The sequence below is a fragment of the Mustela erminea genome, chromosome 9, assembly GCF_009829155.1.
Source record: "Mustela erminea isolate mMusErm1 chromosome 9, mMusErm1.Pri, whole genome shotgun sequence".
In the NCBI taxonomy this organism is placed as follows: Eukaryota; Metazoa; Chordata; class Mammalia; order Carnivora; family Mustelidae; genus Mustela; species Mustela erminea.
In genome coordinates, this window is record NC_045622.1 from 62,795,753 (window position 1) to 62,812,498 (window position 16,746).

Here is a 16,746-nt window from a genome sequence, read left to right on the forward strand (position 1 = left end):
TCTTTCCCTCTCCCTCTGCCCCTCCTGTCCTGATTTCCCTCTCTCTCTTCAGTAAATAAATCTTAAAAAATAAAGAGAGAGAGAGAGAGAGAGAATGCTCTTTATGCCATATTGTATCTTAAACCGATCATAACTGACTTAACATTCACATTTGCCAGTTAGGAATACTCCCTAGAAAAGACCCAGAAAAACTGGTTAATTGGAAAAAGGCTGCCAGTGAGCTGTTTGGGCTCTTTAACTCTTCCATAGTGGGAGCCCAAGGCCATATTGATTAGAATAAACCTGTCATTGGAGATCTTTCCTGAAGATCCCAGGTCCTCTTTCTGCCCCTAACCCAACAACAAGTCAGTAGCCTGATTTGCCATGCCGGACATGCTTCTTTGGGATTTTGCTCTTCTTCGTGTAGAGCTTCAACTGGAGGAGGCTGGGGACCGGGGCTTAAGCTGAGTGTGGCTAAAGCCCAGGATGTGTGTGTGGGTACCTGATATTGCCCCTTGCCAGGCATTTGCTGTAGCTTCTACCCTGCAGAGAGAATCTGACTCACTGAGGGTTCTGGGTCTTGGTGCCTGGGATAGGGGTGGGATTGTGTGTTGAAGATTCCTTGTGTTTTTTGGGTCCCCTGCAGCCAGGCTGCTTGGCTCAAATCCTAGCTCCACTGCGAGCTGTTTACCTGACCAGGCTTCAGTTTCCTCATATTTTAAATGGGAGTAATAATAGTACCCACCTTAGAGGATTGCCGTGTTTATCCACATAAGGTGCCGAGAACAGTGCCTAAGCACTCTAAAATGTTAGCTTTTAATAAAGTAACAAGAGATTGAAAGAAATCTTTATTATGTTACATCCTCTCTAGGGACATGGTAGAGTTCTTATTATTTATTCTGGACCTCATCTCACCCATTTGAGTTTTGGGTCTTTCATTGAGTAAAGGCTTGTGCATGCCTTGCTAGACTCACGCAGGGCTGCAAGATTCATGCATAGTCTTCTGAGTGGTCTCTGCCCTGTTCTGGCCCTCTACAGGCTGTCTTTCACAGAGCAGCAGAACGATCTTTGAAATGTACATCAAATCACAGTATTCCTCTCTCCAAAACTCATCCGTGGCTTGCCATCTCAGGATAAAATCTGAAGTCCTCAATGGAGCCAGCACTTTCAGACCCAACCTGGCCTTTGGCCGCCTTTATGACCACACCTCCTACCACTTTCCTCCTGACTTATCTTGCTTAAGCCTGCACAACAGCTGTCTCTAGACCTTTGTGCTTGCTACCCCCTTCACTGGAATGCTGTCCTCCAGATACTGTTCTATCTGATCTCTGCCACCCAATCCCATCAGAGAGGTCTAACCTGACCCTCCCTAATTAGCATCCCCCCCATCACTCTGTCCTCATATCCTGTTTATATTTTTTTACAGCACTGATCACCACCTGACCTATTACATTGCCATTTGTCTCTTTGTGTATCGTTGGCCTCCTTGTGTATGTTGGCCTCCTGCACCAGTTTGTAAGTTTCACTAGGACCAAGGCTTTGCTGCTCCATCTCTAGCACCTCAGTAGGTCTGCAAGCACATATTAGGTGTTCAATAAGTACTGTCACATACACATTGTATCTAACTTTGTGAACAGGCTCTCCTTCTCATTGGTTAGGCACCAGCTGTTCATTTCTACAGTGTCTTCTTCTCTGGTTGTGCACTGAATTTCGTTTATTATTTTCTCTGGTGCCTTTCACTGATTCTTCTGGGCTCACCAGTTACTAGTTTTGTCTGAAGATTTGGTGATTGGAATATCCTGTGAACCATCTTTCAAGTAGTAATTGTCTCACACAGACATTTGACAGGAGCTGTTTGGCAGATAACTGAACATTGAGGTAATTAGTGAGTGTCTGGAGGGTATATGTTCCATACCATTTGTGATGACAAGAATGATAATTTTTTTAAAAGACTTAAATATTTATTTGAGAGAGGGAAAGAGAGAGCACAAGTTGGGGGAGGGGTGGAGGGAGGAACAGACTCCCTGCTGAGGGGGCCTGGCTCAGGACTGGATCCCAGAACCCTGGGAATATGATCTGAGCTGAAGGCAGATGCTTAACCAGCTGAACCATCTAGGAGCCCAGGAATGATAATTATTGAATGTCTTTGTATAGGAAAATCTTCTGCAAGATTATTAATACCCTCCTCATATTCAAGGTGTTTGGGCCAAACTGGACCAAAGAGCTTAAAAGAGTTTTTGTGGTTGTTAGTGTGGACTGTTGGGGCTTGAATCCCAGCTCCGTCACTTAGGACTAGCTGTGGGATGTTTAGGCAGACTGTTTAATCCCTATCTGAGCTCAGTTTTCTCATATATAAAATAATGGTATTCGTACCTATCTAATATTATTGAGAGGATTAAATTAATGCAAATAAGGCACACAGGAAGTACTCAGTTGGTATAAGTTACTATTTGTTTGGTTGAGATTAGTACTGACATGATTTTTATCACCCAAGGTCACAGTGCTGGTAAATGTCAAAATTTTGAGTCTAGGGCCATCTGAGTCCCTTCAGGGCTGCTTTCCTGCCTGCACTGGTGTTATGATGATGTGTAAGAGAACCCTAAGGGCTCTGTGGGGCCATCTGTAGGGAAGAGTTAACTGAGAGCGGGGTCAAGTTCTGTTCTTGCTGTATACCCTAGCCAAAGTGACTTTGCTCTTGTCTGTCTTACACATCAGACTTCCAAGTAAGGGTTCCTTTGCCAGAAGGGTGGCAGCCAAGAAAAGGTTTGAAAACTGCATCACCGCGTCACGATGCCACCAATCCCACGGAGATGACGTTTTTAGGTGAACATTTACAACATCCTTTCTGCATTTCTGCCCTCGTGTTAATTTGAATGATGTCCAGTGATGCCGAACTACCAAAACACAATTGCTTCTGCATCTGTTAAGGTGCTCAAAGGAGTACCCAAGGACTGTATTCTCTCACTTTCTGAAGACACAATGACCACTTATTTCAAATGGAAGGAGTTTTTACAGGCCCCCTGCACACCCTGGTAGCAATCATTTACACAAAAACAACACAGGATCCTCCTAAAATGGACACCGTTCCTTCAGTAATGATGGTTCATAGTTATAACAGTACAGAATGAGGGTTTCCCTTTATTTATTACTCTGTACTATGATAGGCTCAGTTCCACTTTCGAAACTCTTTCCAAAAAGAGTACATGTAGGGCATGTGATATCAAGATTTCTGTAATTAAGTCTTCAAGGGGGGATAAAAGGTGTCATGGTGGCCCTTCAGGCTCCCAGTGGCTCTGGAGGTATGAGGAGAAGAAAGGTCTTGCAAGCAGAAACATGACTAGGAGATGAAACTCCTCTTAAAGCTGAATTCTTGAAAGCTGAATGAGTGTTTCCTGGGTATGATGATACTTGATTGGCACCCCAAAATTCTATGCCAGAAAGTTGGAAAGAGGTGACTTTAAAGAACCCAGCCCCTTGTCAGAATGATTTGTTCCTGGTACAAAAGACTGTTGTTAGCTTCCAGCAGGATGTTAACCTTTGCTCTTGCTCCTGATTAATCCCTGCGGTTTGGCCTGCAGATCATACCATAATTGAATTACACTCTTGACAATTGCAACTGAACTGAATATATTGCTTAAGTACATCCTTCTAGGTAACCCAGAGCGACTGCCACATCTTCTCATTTTGCGTGAGGCTTAATTTGTTGGCTAACAGGTTCAGTGACTGCTCTGTAAGGCCATTTCTGTGATAGTACCAGAAAATCCCGTGGTCAGGACACAGAGGACCACGCACCCCTCTTCACTAGCAGGAGGTCACGCAGACAGTCATCTGCAGGCTGTACCCACTGATGAGAAATGGTCAAAAGGAACCTGTTAAAAAAAGAGGTTGCTCTGGGCCTTTCTGCTAACTCTGATTTGTGTCTGGGTGGGGTTTTGTTGTTGTTGTTTTTAAAGATTTAGGTTGGGGGTAGAGAAAGTTCTGGTCAAGACTGAGATTATTCACCTTGGCTGTTGAATGACTTCAGCTGTGACGTTAAAGGCTGCTGATGAGTCCATGCTGGGAACATGCTCTGTTAACTCGCCTTGTCCAAGCCCTCTCTGAGCAGGGTCAGCACCCAGTGGTCATTGGTAAGGGAGGGGCAGAACTGAAACCAGCCTGTTTTCCATTCAGGATTCAGGCTGAGAGTGCTGGGCTCCGATTCTGACCCAGGGACGGTCAGAGGGGAAGTTTGGAGGTGCCCAGTGGGCTGAGGGGTCAGAGACTAATCTTTATGTAACGAAATCAAAGTGGACCAGGGCGGCAAGCGCTGTTCGACAACCTTCATTTTAAGTTTTCCTCTCCCCGGCAGAGCCCCTCCTCCACAGCTTCAGGGCTGCGTGGCCTCATTTTCCATTCTCTGAAGGAGTTTGAGTAAAATTGGCATTATCACTTCTTCCTTCCGTACTTGCTATAGTTGTGGGTATAGGAACTGACCTTACAAAACCAAGTGGACCTGGTGTTTTCTTATTGAAACATTTTCTTTTCTTCATGGTCATCAACAGTGGTTTTAATTCTCAGTGGAGTTTTGTCAAGTTATATCTATCTAAATATTTGTACATTTTACTGAGATCTTTAATTTTGTTTCTTGGGGTTTTTTTTAATAGACTTCATTTATTTATTTGAGAGAGCAAGCACGCGCATGCGTGCAAGCATGCCAGCGCAGGTGCAAGTGGGAGGAGGAGCTGAGGGGGTGGGAGAGAAAGAAGGAAAGAATCTGAAGGGGATTCCATGACCAAGGGGGAGTCGGATAAGGGCTCCGTCTCATAACCCTGAGCTCATGACCTGAGCCGAAAGAAACCAAGAGTCGGATGCTTAACCTACTGAGCCACCCAGATGCCCCAGCGTCTTTAATTTTTTTAGCATAAACATGGCTATCATATATATATATATATATATATTTTTTTTTTTAAGATAGATTTATTTATTTATTTGAGAGAGCACATGTGAGCATGTGCACACTCTTGAGTGGGGGGAGGGGCAGAGGGAGTGAGAAAATCTCAAGCAGATTCCATGCTGAGCGTGGAGCTCTCTTGGGGCTCGATCTCAGGACCCTGAGATCATGACCTGAGGTGAAATAAAGAGCCAGTTGCTTAACCTGAGCCACCCCAGGTGCCCTAGCTGTCATATTTTTTAAAGGTCTGCTACACTTGTTATGTCTCTGTTTATATTCCTAATATTGCTTAATTGTACCCTTTATTTTTTTTTTGTCTTGCCAGAGTTATCCTTTTTTTTTTTTTTTTTTGAGAGAGAGAGAGAATGTGAGGGGGAGAGAGAGGATTTTTTATTTTAAATATTTTATTTATTAATTTAATAGAGAAAGAGAGATCATAAGTAGGCAGAGAGGCAGGCAGAGGAGGAGGGGGAAGCAGGCTCCCTGCCCAGCAGAGAGCCTGATACAGGGCTCAATCGCAGGACTCTGAGATCATGACCCTAGTGAAAGGCAGAGGCTTAAGCAGGCTCCATGCCCAGTATGTGGCCAATGCAGGGCTCAGTCTTATAACTCTTAGATCATGACCTGAGCCAAAGTCAAGAGCTGGACACTTAACCAACTGAGGTACCACCCAGGTACTGCTTGCCAGAGTTATCGTTTTGATTATTATTTTCAAAGAACTGAATTTTGCCTTTGCTGATTAGTCTCCATTATATATGGGGGATATGTTTGTATATATTATTTATTATGTAAATAGATAGTAAATAGATAAATATGTATATTTGTGTAGGTTCTCCAGAGAAACAAAACCAATGTGTGTGTGTGGAGAGAGAGGGAATTTTTGAGAGATTGGTTGACAGATTGATTTTAAGGAATTGGCTGACATGATTATGGAAGCTAGCAAGTCCAAAACCTATAGGCCAGGCCAGCAGGCTGGAGATCTGGGGAAGAGCCAGTGTTGTAGCTCCAATGTGAAGGTTATCTGCTGGCTCAATTACTTCTTCTAGGGAGATCATTCCTTTCCTGTTACAGCCTTCCACTGATTTGACAAGGCCCCCCACATATGGCAAGCCACCTGCATTAGTGAGAGTATACTGATTTTAATGTGAATCTTGTCTAAAAAGTACCTTCACAGGGGTGCCTGGGTGGCTCAGTGGGTTAAGCCTCTGCCTTTGCCTCAGGTCATGATCCCAGCGTGCTGTGATCGAGCCCCATATGCAGCTCCCTGCTCGGCGGGAAGCCTGCTTCTAACCTCTCCCACTATTCCTGCTTGTATTCCCTCTCTCACTTTGTCTCTCTCTGTCAAATAAATAAGTAAAATCTTTAAAAAAAAATCTAGAGGGGAGCCTGGGTGGCTCAGTGGGTTGAACCTCTGCCTTCGGCTCAGGTTATGATCTCAGGGTCCTGGGATCGAGCCCCATTGCTGCTCTCTGCGCAATGGGGAGCCTGCTTCCTCCTCTCTCTCTGCCTGCCTCTCTGCCTACTTGTGATCTCTCTCTCTGTTGAATAAATAAATAAAATATTTTTAAAAAATCTAGAATAACGTTTGATCCAATATCTGGGTGTGTGGCCTAGCCAAGTTGACACATAAAATTAACCATTACTGTATCTATAGATAAATTTGCATTCTGTAACTGTACTTACTATATTTGTATTTAACTTATTTGAATGCTTTTATCACTTTTTCTTTACTTACTTAAATGTATCTGTACTCTTTTAAAAACCAAATTAAAAAGCCAATCAGTAATAGATATTTTCACCTGGCTGCTAACTTCATTGTGTTGTGGTTAAGTGGTCTCTAATACATATCCTTTGAAATTTATTGATCCTTGCCTTCTGGCCTTGATTATAACGGTGTCGGTGGTCCTTACTCTCCCATGCATGCGTGAAAGGTGTGTGTCTTCTCCCAGTCATCAGGTGCAATGTCCTCTGTTTGTTCGGTACATGCACTTTGTTTAAATCTTTGCTACCATCACTGGGTTTTGTTGTTGTTGTTGTTTGTTTTGTTTTTTGTCTGCTTGAGCTTATCAGTTTCTTAGAAATCCATATTCTACTAAATGGTGGATTTTGTCTCCTTATAATTCTGCATATTTTGCCTTATATTTTGAAGCTTTGTTTTGTATTATATAAATACACATTTAGAATTTGTACTTCCTGGTGAAGGCTTTCATCATCATATAATTACACCCTGCATCTCTAGCAATGCTTTTTGTCTTTTTTTTTTAATGATTTTATCTTTTTATTTAAGAGAGAGAGAAAGCATGATAGAACACAAGTGGGCAGGGAGAGGCAGAGGCAGAGGGAGAAGCAGGCTCCCCACTGAGCAGGGAGCCCGATGCAGGACTCCATCCCATTAGGACCTGAGCAGAAGGCAGACACTTAACCAACTGAGCCACCCAGGTGCCCCAGTGCTTTTTGTCTTTTAAAGACTGTTCAGTTTCACGTTAATCAGTCCATCCCAACTTCCTTTTGGTTACTATCTTCTTGGTATTATCCTTCTTCCATCCTTTTCAATCGCAGACTTTCAGTGTACCTTTGTCTTAGCTGTAGTTTTTGCCAGAGGGATAGAGATGCATTTTCAATTTTTTTTTTAAGATTTTATTTATTTATTTGACAGACAGAGATCACAAGCAGGCAGAGAGGCAGGCAGAGAGAGAGAGAGAGAGAGAGAGGAGGAAGCAGGCTCCCTGCTGAGCAGAGAGCCCGGTGCGGGACTTGATCCCAGGCTCCTGGGATCATGACCTGAGCCGAAGGCAGAGGCTTTAACCCACTGAGCCACCCAGGCGCCTGCATTTTCAATTTTTAACCAAGTTAACAATATCTGTCTTTTAACTGGTCGGTTTAGTCTGTATATATCTATTTTGACAATTCATTTGACTGTTTATCTACTTACTGTCTGATGTCTACTTGTCTCACACTTCCCTGACCTCCACCCCTTTTTTATTGTTTTAAAACATAAAATTCGTTGCATGTGCTCTTACTCCAGAGTCAAGACCCAGTGTCCTCCTGTGGGGTGGGCTTCTCTAGTTGACTGAAGGTAGTGCCCTTTTGTAGCCCAGCTCTGCAGAGCTCTCCCCTCCGACCTCTCCCTGTGCTCAGGCCTTAGCTTTGTTCCCTGTCCCCCTTGAGTGGCCTGTGGCCCAGGTGATAGGCCATCAGGGAGTTGGCAGTGGTGCACAGGGCAAACACCAGCTCAAATGCTCTCTTAGCCCCCAGGTTCTGAGCTCTGAAGATTTCCGTCAGTTCGGTTGCATAAAAGAGTGTGTGTGCATGGATTTTTAAATTTGGGGGTGTTCTTGGAGGGTTTTCTCTGTACAACTAGTTTGCTCCTGCCTGCCCTATTTCTGCCATAATGCTGTCACCTTCTTGGCTCACTGTCCCCTTCCTCCATCTTCAGAACCCTCAGTGGCAGGTGGAGTCTTCAGGTCATGTTCCTCTGACCCAGTCAGTCTTCGGGCTCCCTCTTCTCACTTAAGAGCGCATGTGAGTAGCAATACAGGATAACTGCCCTGTCTCAAAATTCTTCACCTTAGTTGTTTCTATTAAGTCCCATTTGCAGTGCGAGGTAACACATTCATAGATTTCATGGTTAAGGACATGGTCGTTTTTCAGGGAGTAAGGGTGTCATCATTTCGTCTACCATGGTAATCGTTAAGTAACATCCCATTAGTCCCTTCCTTGGTTTTAAACCAATTAAGGACTAGACATAGTGGTCAAATGGAAAGAGAAGTAGTGGCTTTATCTTAGTTTTACGCATTAAGAAAGTTAGTTTGACCTGAAGACCACCCTCAGGATCTTAAATACCAGACATTCTACACACACACTTACACAGGAAATGGAATTGAATCCCCAATGACAGACCTCCACCTTGTGGAGAAGAGCTGGCCTGAGAGCTTCGCCAGAGGACAGGGCTTGTATCCAGGGATGAGCAACTCTGGGGAGAGGAGAGGCCCCCTGTCAGTATTCCTGTCAGAAGATTTGTTCCTCCTTTGAGGAGAGGTTGAGTGAGGGGAGGCAGGGGCAAGGCCACAAATGTGGCTACAGTGGCGTCCACCCTTCCTTTGCACGGAAATAGGGAGATGGGAATAGTCATTGAGTCATTGAGTCAATGACTTCAATGAGTATTGAAGTCATTGAGACTTCCTGTGTGGCCTAGTCTATGGTCAGCTTTTTTTTTTTTTTTTTTAGCTTTTTTTTTTTTAATTTGAATATATTATTGAATGTATTTGAATAGCTGACATGCAATGTTACATTAGTTTCACCTGTATAACATAGTGATTCAAAAGTTTGTACCTAACGCTTTGTTCTCCATGGGTATAGCTACCATCTGTCCCCATACATCTCTGTTACAGCATCATTGACTAAATTCCTTATGCTGTGCCTTTAGTTTTGCTGGTGACTTGCCTGTTACGCAACAGAGAAGCCTGTATCTCCCCCTCCCCTTTACCCATTTTGCTCACCATCACCTTCCCCGCCCCAGCAACCATCAGTTTGTTCTCTGTATTTACAGGTCTGATTCTGCTGTTTGTTTATTCATTTGTGTGTATGTTTAGATTCCACATATGAGTGAAATCATATGGTATTTATCTTTCTCAGTCTGATTTATTTCACTTAGAAGAATACCCTGTAGGTCCATCCATGTTGTCACAAATGGCGTGATCTCATCATTTTTATGGCTGCATGCGATATTAATATATCACATTTTCCTTATCCATTCATCTCTCCGTGGACCCGTGGGTTGCTTCCGTATCTTGACTATTGTAAATAATCTTACAATAAACACAGGGGTGTGTATGTCTTTTTGAATTAGCGACTTTGTTTCTTTGGATAAATACTCAATACTGGAATTACTGGATCATATGGTATTTCTATTTCCAATTTTTGGAGGAAACTCCATACTGTTTTCCATAGTGACTACAATTTATATTCCCACCAATGGTGTATGAGGGTTCCTTTTTCTCCACATCCTCACCAACACCTGTTATTTCTTGTCTTTTTTTATTTTAGTCCTTCTAGCACATCTGTGGCCAGTTTGGACAAAAGTGCTTCACATGTGCTTGAACATAGTGCACCTTGTCTAGTTTTGCGGGGCAGAGGTCTCAGTCCTTTGCTGTCCTGGTCGATCACCGCCGTATTTATTATTTGCTATTTAGGTCTGCTTGATCTGCCATTTCCCAGGTTTGATGGTCACAATGTGCTATCTTTTTTTCTTTTCTTTTTTTTTTAATTGCCATAGATTCCGTTTTCAGAATTTATGTGTCCAGGTGCATCTGTGAAAAGGCCTGGATTTCCCTGTGTGGCACTCAGGGCTGCTGAGTTGTGCTGTCCGATCTACAGGCTGTGCGCGTGGCTTGTCCTTACTGAGAATACTGGGAGCAGTCCCTTCCTTCACTTCTGCAACACAGAGTAGGATTAGTCACTTCTTGAAGATTTGACAGGGCTAACTGATAAAAACATTGGGCATGATACTTTCTTTGGAAAAAAGTTAAATTGTGATTCAAATGGTTCAACAGATGACAATTTAAATTATTCTTTACAGGACCATTCAGATGATTTTTTTCTTGGTTTTTATAATTTCATCCATTGATTTTGTGTGTGTGCGTGTGTGTGTGAGACTGTTTTCCATAGTTTGACCCAATGCTCTAATATATGGAGTCCTTTGCTATATCTTTTTGAATACTTTATATTTCAGTCGTTCAGTGTCATAATTTTTGTGTGTGTGTCTCTTAATAACATCAAAGAATGGGATGTATTTCTATTCAAATTTGTTAGTTTAAATAGGTGAGTTTAATGCATTTATAATAATAATAATAATTATTATTATTATTTTAAAATATTTTATTTATTTATTTGACAGAGAGGGAGATCACAAGTAGGCAGAGAGGGAGGCAGAGGGGGAAGAGGGAAACAGGCTCCCCAGAGAGCCCAATGCGGGGCTTGATCCCAGGACCCTGAGATCATGACCTGAGCCAAAGGCAGAGGCTTTAACTCACTGAGCCACCCAGGCACCCCTCATACTTGTATTTTTAACATGTCTCCTGACCATGAAGGCTGAAGATAAGTATCTTTAAAGAAGAGGAGTTCTTCCTCATTAATATACCTTACTCTTAGAAGGTTTTGATTTCTACCACTGTCCTGTCGTCCACTTTATTTTTGTGTAGTATTCCAGCATCATCTTGATCATATCCTCCAAATTCTTGTGATTTTTAATTAACAGTGTTTATTTTGCATAACAAAATAGTTAACAACTGCTCCGACATAATCAGTTCTTTTTATGCTGTACCTTGCTTGGTGCAGTTTCCTTTTTCATGAAGGAAATCCTTAAAAAGTCCATCAGGAATAAATTGCATGAGTCACCGTCACTTAATCTTGAGTTCCAGCTTATCTCGTGCGGGTTACAGGTTGTAAATAATGCTTTGTGGTTGTTGGGATTTATTGCCCGCGAGAAGTCTGTTGACAAGGTAACTGTAGACTATCTGCCTTTTATCTCTAGTTGTGCTTTTTTGTTTTTTGTTTGTTTTGATTGTATTTATTTATTTATTTGTCAGAGAGAGAGAGAGAAAGAGAGCGCCCAAGCAGGCAGAGTGGCAGGCAGAGGCAGAGAGGGAAGCAGGCTTCCTGCTCAGCAAGGAACCCTGATGCAGGACCCGATTCCAGGAGCTGGGATCATGACCTGAGCCAAAGGCAGTGACCCAAACGGCTGAGCCACCCGGGCATCCCTCTAGTTGCCTTTTTTTTTTTTTTTTTTAAGATTTTATTTATTTATTTGACAGACAGAGGTCACAAGTAGGCAGAGAGGCAGGCAGAGAGAGAAGGGGAAACAGGCTCCCTGCTGAGCAGAGCCCCCCGATGAGGGGCTTGATCCCAGGACCCTGAGATCATGACCTGGGCCTCAAGGCAGAGGCTTAACCTACTGAGCCACCCAGGCACCCCGCTCTAGTTGCTTTTAAGTGTCCTCTTTATCTTTGGTGTTCTTGAGTTTTACCGTGTGGTTTCTAGGGTGGGTGTGTTTTGACATGTATCCTTTTGGGGACGCAGTCTGTGTCTTCAAAATTAGAGGACGCAAGTTTTCAACTGTGAGAAGTCCATAGGGAAGTCCATAGCGGTTTTGTCTTTGTTGCCTCTGCTTCATTCTCCACATTCTCTCACACCCCCACTCCCATAATTCTCTTGTCTGTTCTTTAATCTGTCCACTTCACTTGAAACTACAGTGTTGCATTTTTTTTTTTTAAGATTTTATTTATTTGTCAGAGAGAGAGAGAAAGAGCACAGGCAGACAGAATGACAGGCAGAGGCAGAGGGAGAAGCAGACTCCCTGCTGAGCAAGGAGCCCGATGTGGGACTCGATCCCAGGACGCTGGGATCATGACCTGAGCTGAAGGCAGCTGCTTAACCAACTGAGCCACCCAGGCGTCCCCAGTGTTGCATTTTTTGTTTTGGTTTCCACTTGGTTCTTTTTCAAGTTTTTGTCTTTCTTCCTCATGCTTTCTTATTCTTTCATTAAGGTTTCTGTTTCTTCCTTTTCCCCTTTAACCGTGTAAAACTTACTGTATATGCCTCAATAGACAAGCATTCCCAAATAGACAAGTACGTACTCTTAATATTGATTGATTGGCTTAGACTCATGTGTATTTATAAGTACTTACATAAAATAATATATTTATGAATTTCTTGTCTTGGTGGCACATTTTTAACAGTTTTATTCAAGCATTATATTTCTTTCTAACATGCTATTTCTATCATGATGAACGCTACCTTTTGAATAATTTTAGCATTCCAGAGCAGTTGCAGAGCATTTGCAGATGTTAATAAAATGTAGATCCATGTTTGTAGGGCCAATATAGGACGTAAGAGTCTGTATTTCTGCTGAGCTCCCAGGTAATGCTAGTGCTGCTGATGTGTACCAGATTTTAAGTGGCAAAGTCTTAGAAAACATTATTTTTAAGTTGTTTTAAATACAGCACTTCTAAAATTCACATATGATACTGTCATCAGATATTTCATTTCATGCCCAAGAGCCCCCATCTAAATGATTAAATATCATTGAGTACAATTTTAATTCCAGTATAGTTCATATACAATGTTATGTTAATTTCAAGTGTACAGTATAGTGATTCAACACTTCCATACATTACCTGGCACTCATGATGATAAGTACTCTTAATCCCCATCACCTGTTTTACCCATCCCCTTCATCTGGTAACAACTGGTTTCTTCTCTATGGTTCAGAGTCTATTTTTGGGGGGTGCCTGTGTGGCCCAGTCAGTTAAGCATCTGCCTTCAGCTTAGGTGATGATTCCAGGGTCCTGGGATCAAGTCCCACATCTGGCTCCCTGCTCAGCTGGGAGCCTGCTTCTCTCTCTGCCCGGTGCTCCCCTTGCTTGTACTCTCTCTCTCTCTCTCAATCAAATAAATAAATAAAATCTTCAACAAAAAAAAGTATTTTTTTGGTTTGTCTCTTCTTTCTTAAATTCCACATATGAGTGAAATCATATCATATTGGTCTTCTCTGAATGACTTATTTCACATAGCATTATACTCTTTAGAAATATCTATGTTGTTGCAAATGACAGGATTTCATTCTTTTTTATGGCTGAGTAATATTCCATTTTATATCAGGTTTTCTTTATCCATTCATCTATTGTTGGATACTTGGGCTCCTTCCATAATTTGGCTATTTCAAATAATTCTGCAAAAAACATAACAGTGCGTGTGTCTTTTTGAATTAGTATTTTCAGTCTTAGGGTAGATGTCCAGTAGTGGAATTACTGGGTCATATGGTATTTCTATTTTTAATTTTTTTAAAGACCCTCCATACTGTTTCCCCAGTAGCTGCACCAGTTTGCATTCCCCACCAATAGTGCACGAAGGTTCTTTTCTTTCCACATCCTTGCCAACACTGTTGGGTTTTGTGTTTTTCATTTTAGCCATTCTGACCAGTGTGATGTGTCATCTCATTATGGTTTTGATTTATATTTCTCTAATGATGAGTGCTGTTGAACATCTTTTCATGTGTCTGTTGACCATCTGGATGTCTTTGGAAAAATGTCTGTTCATGTCTTCTGCCCATTTTTTAATTGGATTATTTGGGATTTTTGGTGTTATGTAAGTTCTTTATATATGTGGATACTAACCCTTTATCAGGTATGTCCTTTGCAAATATCTTCTTCGATTCAGTAGGCTGTCTTTTAGTTCTGTTGAAGCTTTTTATTTTGATGTGGTCCCAATAGTTTATTTTTGCTTTTGTTTTCCATGCCTCAGAAGACATATCTAGAAAACTGTTGCTATGGCCAATCAAAGAGGTTACTGCCTGTGTTCCCTAGGATTTTTATGATTTCAGGCTTTCATATTTAGGTCTTTAACCCATTTTAAGTTTATTTTTGTATATGATGTAAGAAAGTGGTCCAGTTTCATTCTTTTACATGTAGCTGTCCAGTTTTCCTAGCACCATTTGTTGAAAAGATGGTCTTTTTCCCATTGTATATTCTTGACTCCTTTGTCAAAGACTAATTGGCCATATAATCACAGGTTAATTTCTGGGCTCTCTATTCTGTCCTATTGGTCTATCTGTCTATTTTAGTTTCAGTACCATCCTGTTTTGATTACTACAGCTTTGTAGTATAACTCAAAATCTGGGAATGTGATACTTCCAGTTTTGTTCTTTTTCAAGATCACTTTGGCTATTTGAGGTCTTCTGTGGTTCCATACAAATTTTAAGATTATTCCAGTTTTGTGTAAAATGCTCTTGGTATTTCTATAAGGATTATACTAAATCTGTAGATTGCTTTGGGTAATGGACATTTTAACAATATTTATTCTTCCAATCCATGAGCATGGAATGTCTTTCCATTTCTTTGTGTTGTCTTCAGTTTTTTTCATCAGTGTGCTATGGTTTTCAGAGTACAGGTCTTTCACCTCCTTGGATAAGTTTGTTCCTAGGAATTTTATTATTTATGGTGCAATTGTAAATAGGATTGTTTTCTTAATTTCTCTTCCGCTGCTTCATTATGAGTGTATAAAAGTGCAACAGATTTCTGTATATTGATTTTGTATCCTGCAGTCTTACTGAATTCACTTACCAGTTCTAGTAGTTTTTGATGGAGTTTTTAGGGCTTTCTATATATAGTTTCATGTCATCTGCAAATAGGACCATTTTACTTCCTCCTTAACAATTTGGATTCATTTTACTTCCTTTGATTTCTTTTAACTGTCTGATTGCTGTGACTAGGACTTCCAATACTATGTTAAATAAAAGTGGTGATAGTAGACATCTTATCTTGTTCCTGACCTTAGGGGAAAAGGTCTTAGTTTTTCACCATTGGGTATGATGTTAGCTGTGGGTTTTTCATATATGGCCTTTATTATGTTGAAGTATATTCCCTCTAAACCTACTTTGTTGAGGGTTTTGGTTTTTTTTTTTTAAATCATGAATGGGTGTTGTACTTAGTGAAATGCTTTTTCTGCATTATTGAGATGATCATATGGTTTTTGTCCTTTCTCTTACTGATGTGATATATCATGTTAATTTGTGAAAATTGAACCACCCTTGGATCCTAGGAATAAATTCCACTTGATTGTGGTGAATGATTATTTTTTTAAATATTGTTGGATTTTGTTTCCTAATATTTTTTGAGGATTTTTGCATCTATGTTCTTCAGAGATACTGGCCTGTAGTTCTCTTTTTTTGTAGTGTCTTAATCTGGTTTTGGTATCAGGATTAATGCTGACCTCATAGAATGAATTTAGAAGCTTTCCTTCCTCTTCTATTTTTTTTTCTTTTAATAGTTTGAGAAGACTAGGTATTAACTCATCTTTATAGGTGTTTGGTAGAATTTACCTGTGAGATCATCTGGTCCTGGACTTTCGTTTGTTGGGAGTTTTGTTGTTGTTGTTGTTCTTGGGATTTTTTTTTTAAGATTTTATTTATGTATTTGTCAGAGAGAGTGAGCACAGGCAGACAGAGTGGCAGGCAGAGGCAGAGGGAGAAGCAGACTCCCTGCTTAGCAAGGAGCCTGATGTGGGACTCCATCCCAGGACGCTGAGATCATGGCCTGAGCCGAAGGCAGCTGCTTAACCAACTGAGCCACCCAGGCGTCCCAGGATTCTTTTTTTAATACTGATTCAATTTCATTGCTGGTAATCAGTCTGTTCAAATTTTCTGTTTATTCCTGTTTCAGTTTTTGGAGGTTATATGCTCCTAGGAATTTATCCATTTCTTCTAGGCTTTCCAGTTTGTTGGCATATAATTTTTCATGATATGCTCTTGTTCCCTTTGTCTTTCTATTGTGTTGGTTGTTTAACTCTCCTTTTTCATTTCTGATTTTGTTTATTTGAGTCCTTTCTCTCTCTATTTCCCTCTTTGATGAGTCTGGCTAAAGGTTTATTAATATTATCGATGTTTTCTAAGAACCAGTTCCTGGTTTCATTGTTTTTTTTTTTTTTTTTTTTTTTTTTTTTTTTAGTTTCTGTGTTGTTTATTTCTGCTCTAATCTTACTGGGTTTGGCTTTTGTTTGTTCTTTTTCTGACTGCTTTAGGTATAAGAGTAGGTTTTTTTTTTTTTTTTTAAGATTTTATTTATTTATTTGACAGACAGAGATCATAAGTAGGCAGAGAGGCAGGCAGAGAGAGAGAGAGAGGAGGAAGCAGGCTCCCCGCCGAGCAGAGAGCCCGATGTGGGGCTCGATCCCAGGACCCTGGGATCATGACCTGAGCTGAAGGCAGAGGCTTTAACCCACTGAGCCACCCAGGTGCCCCATAAGAGTAGGTTGTTTATTTGAGATTTTTCTTGCTTCTTGAG

The 16,746-nt window shown here is 41.2% G+C and overlaps 1 protein-coding gene across 4 annotated transcripts in view; it reads left to right on the forward strand.

Annotated features, from left to right (window-relative positions):
• The window catches only part of PPFIBP2 (PPFIA binding protein 2), a 148,097-nt gene that overhangs the window by 32,121 nt on the left and 99,230 nt on the right, over positions 1 to 16,746 (forward strand). The window lies entirely within an intron of this gene.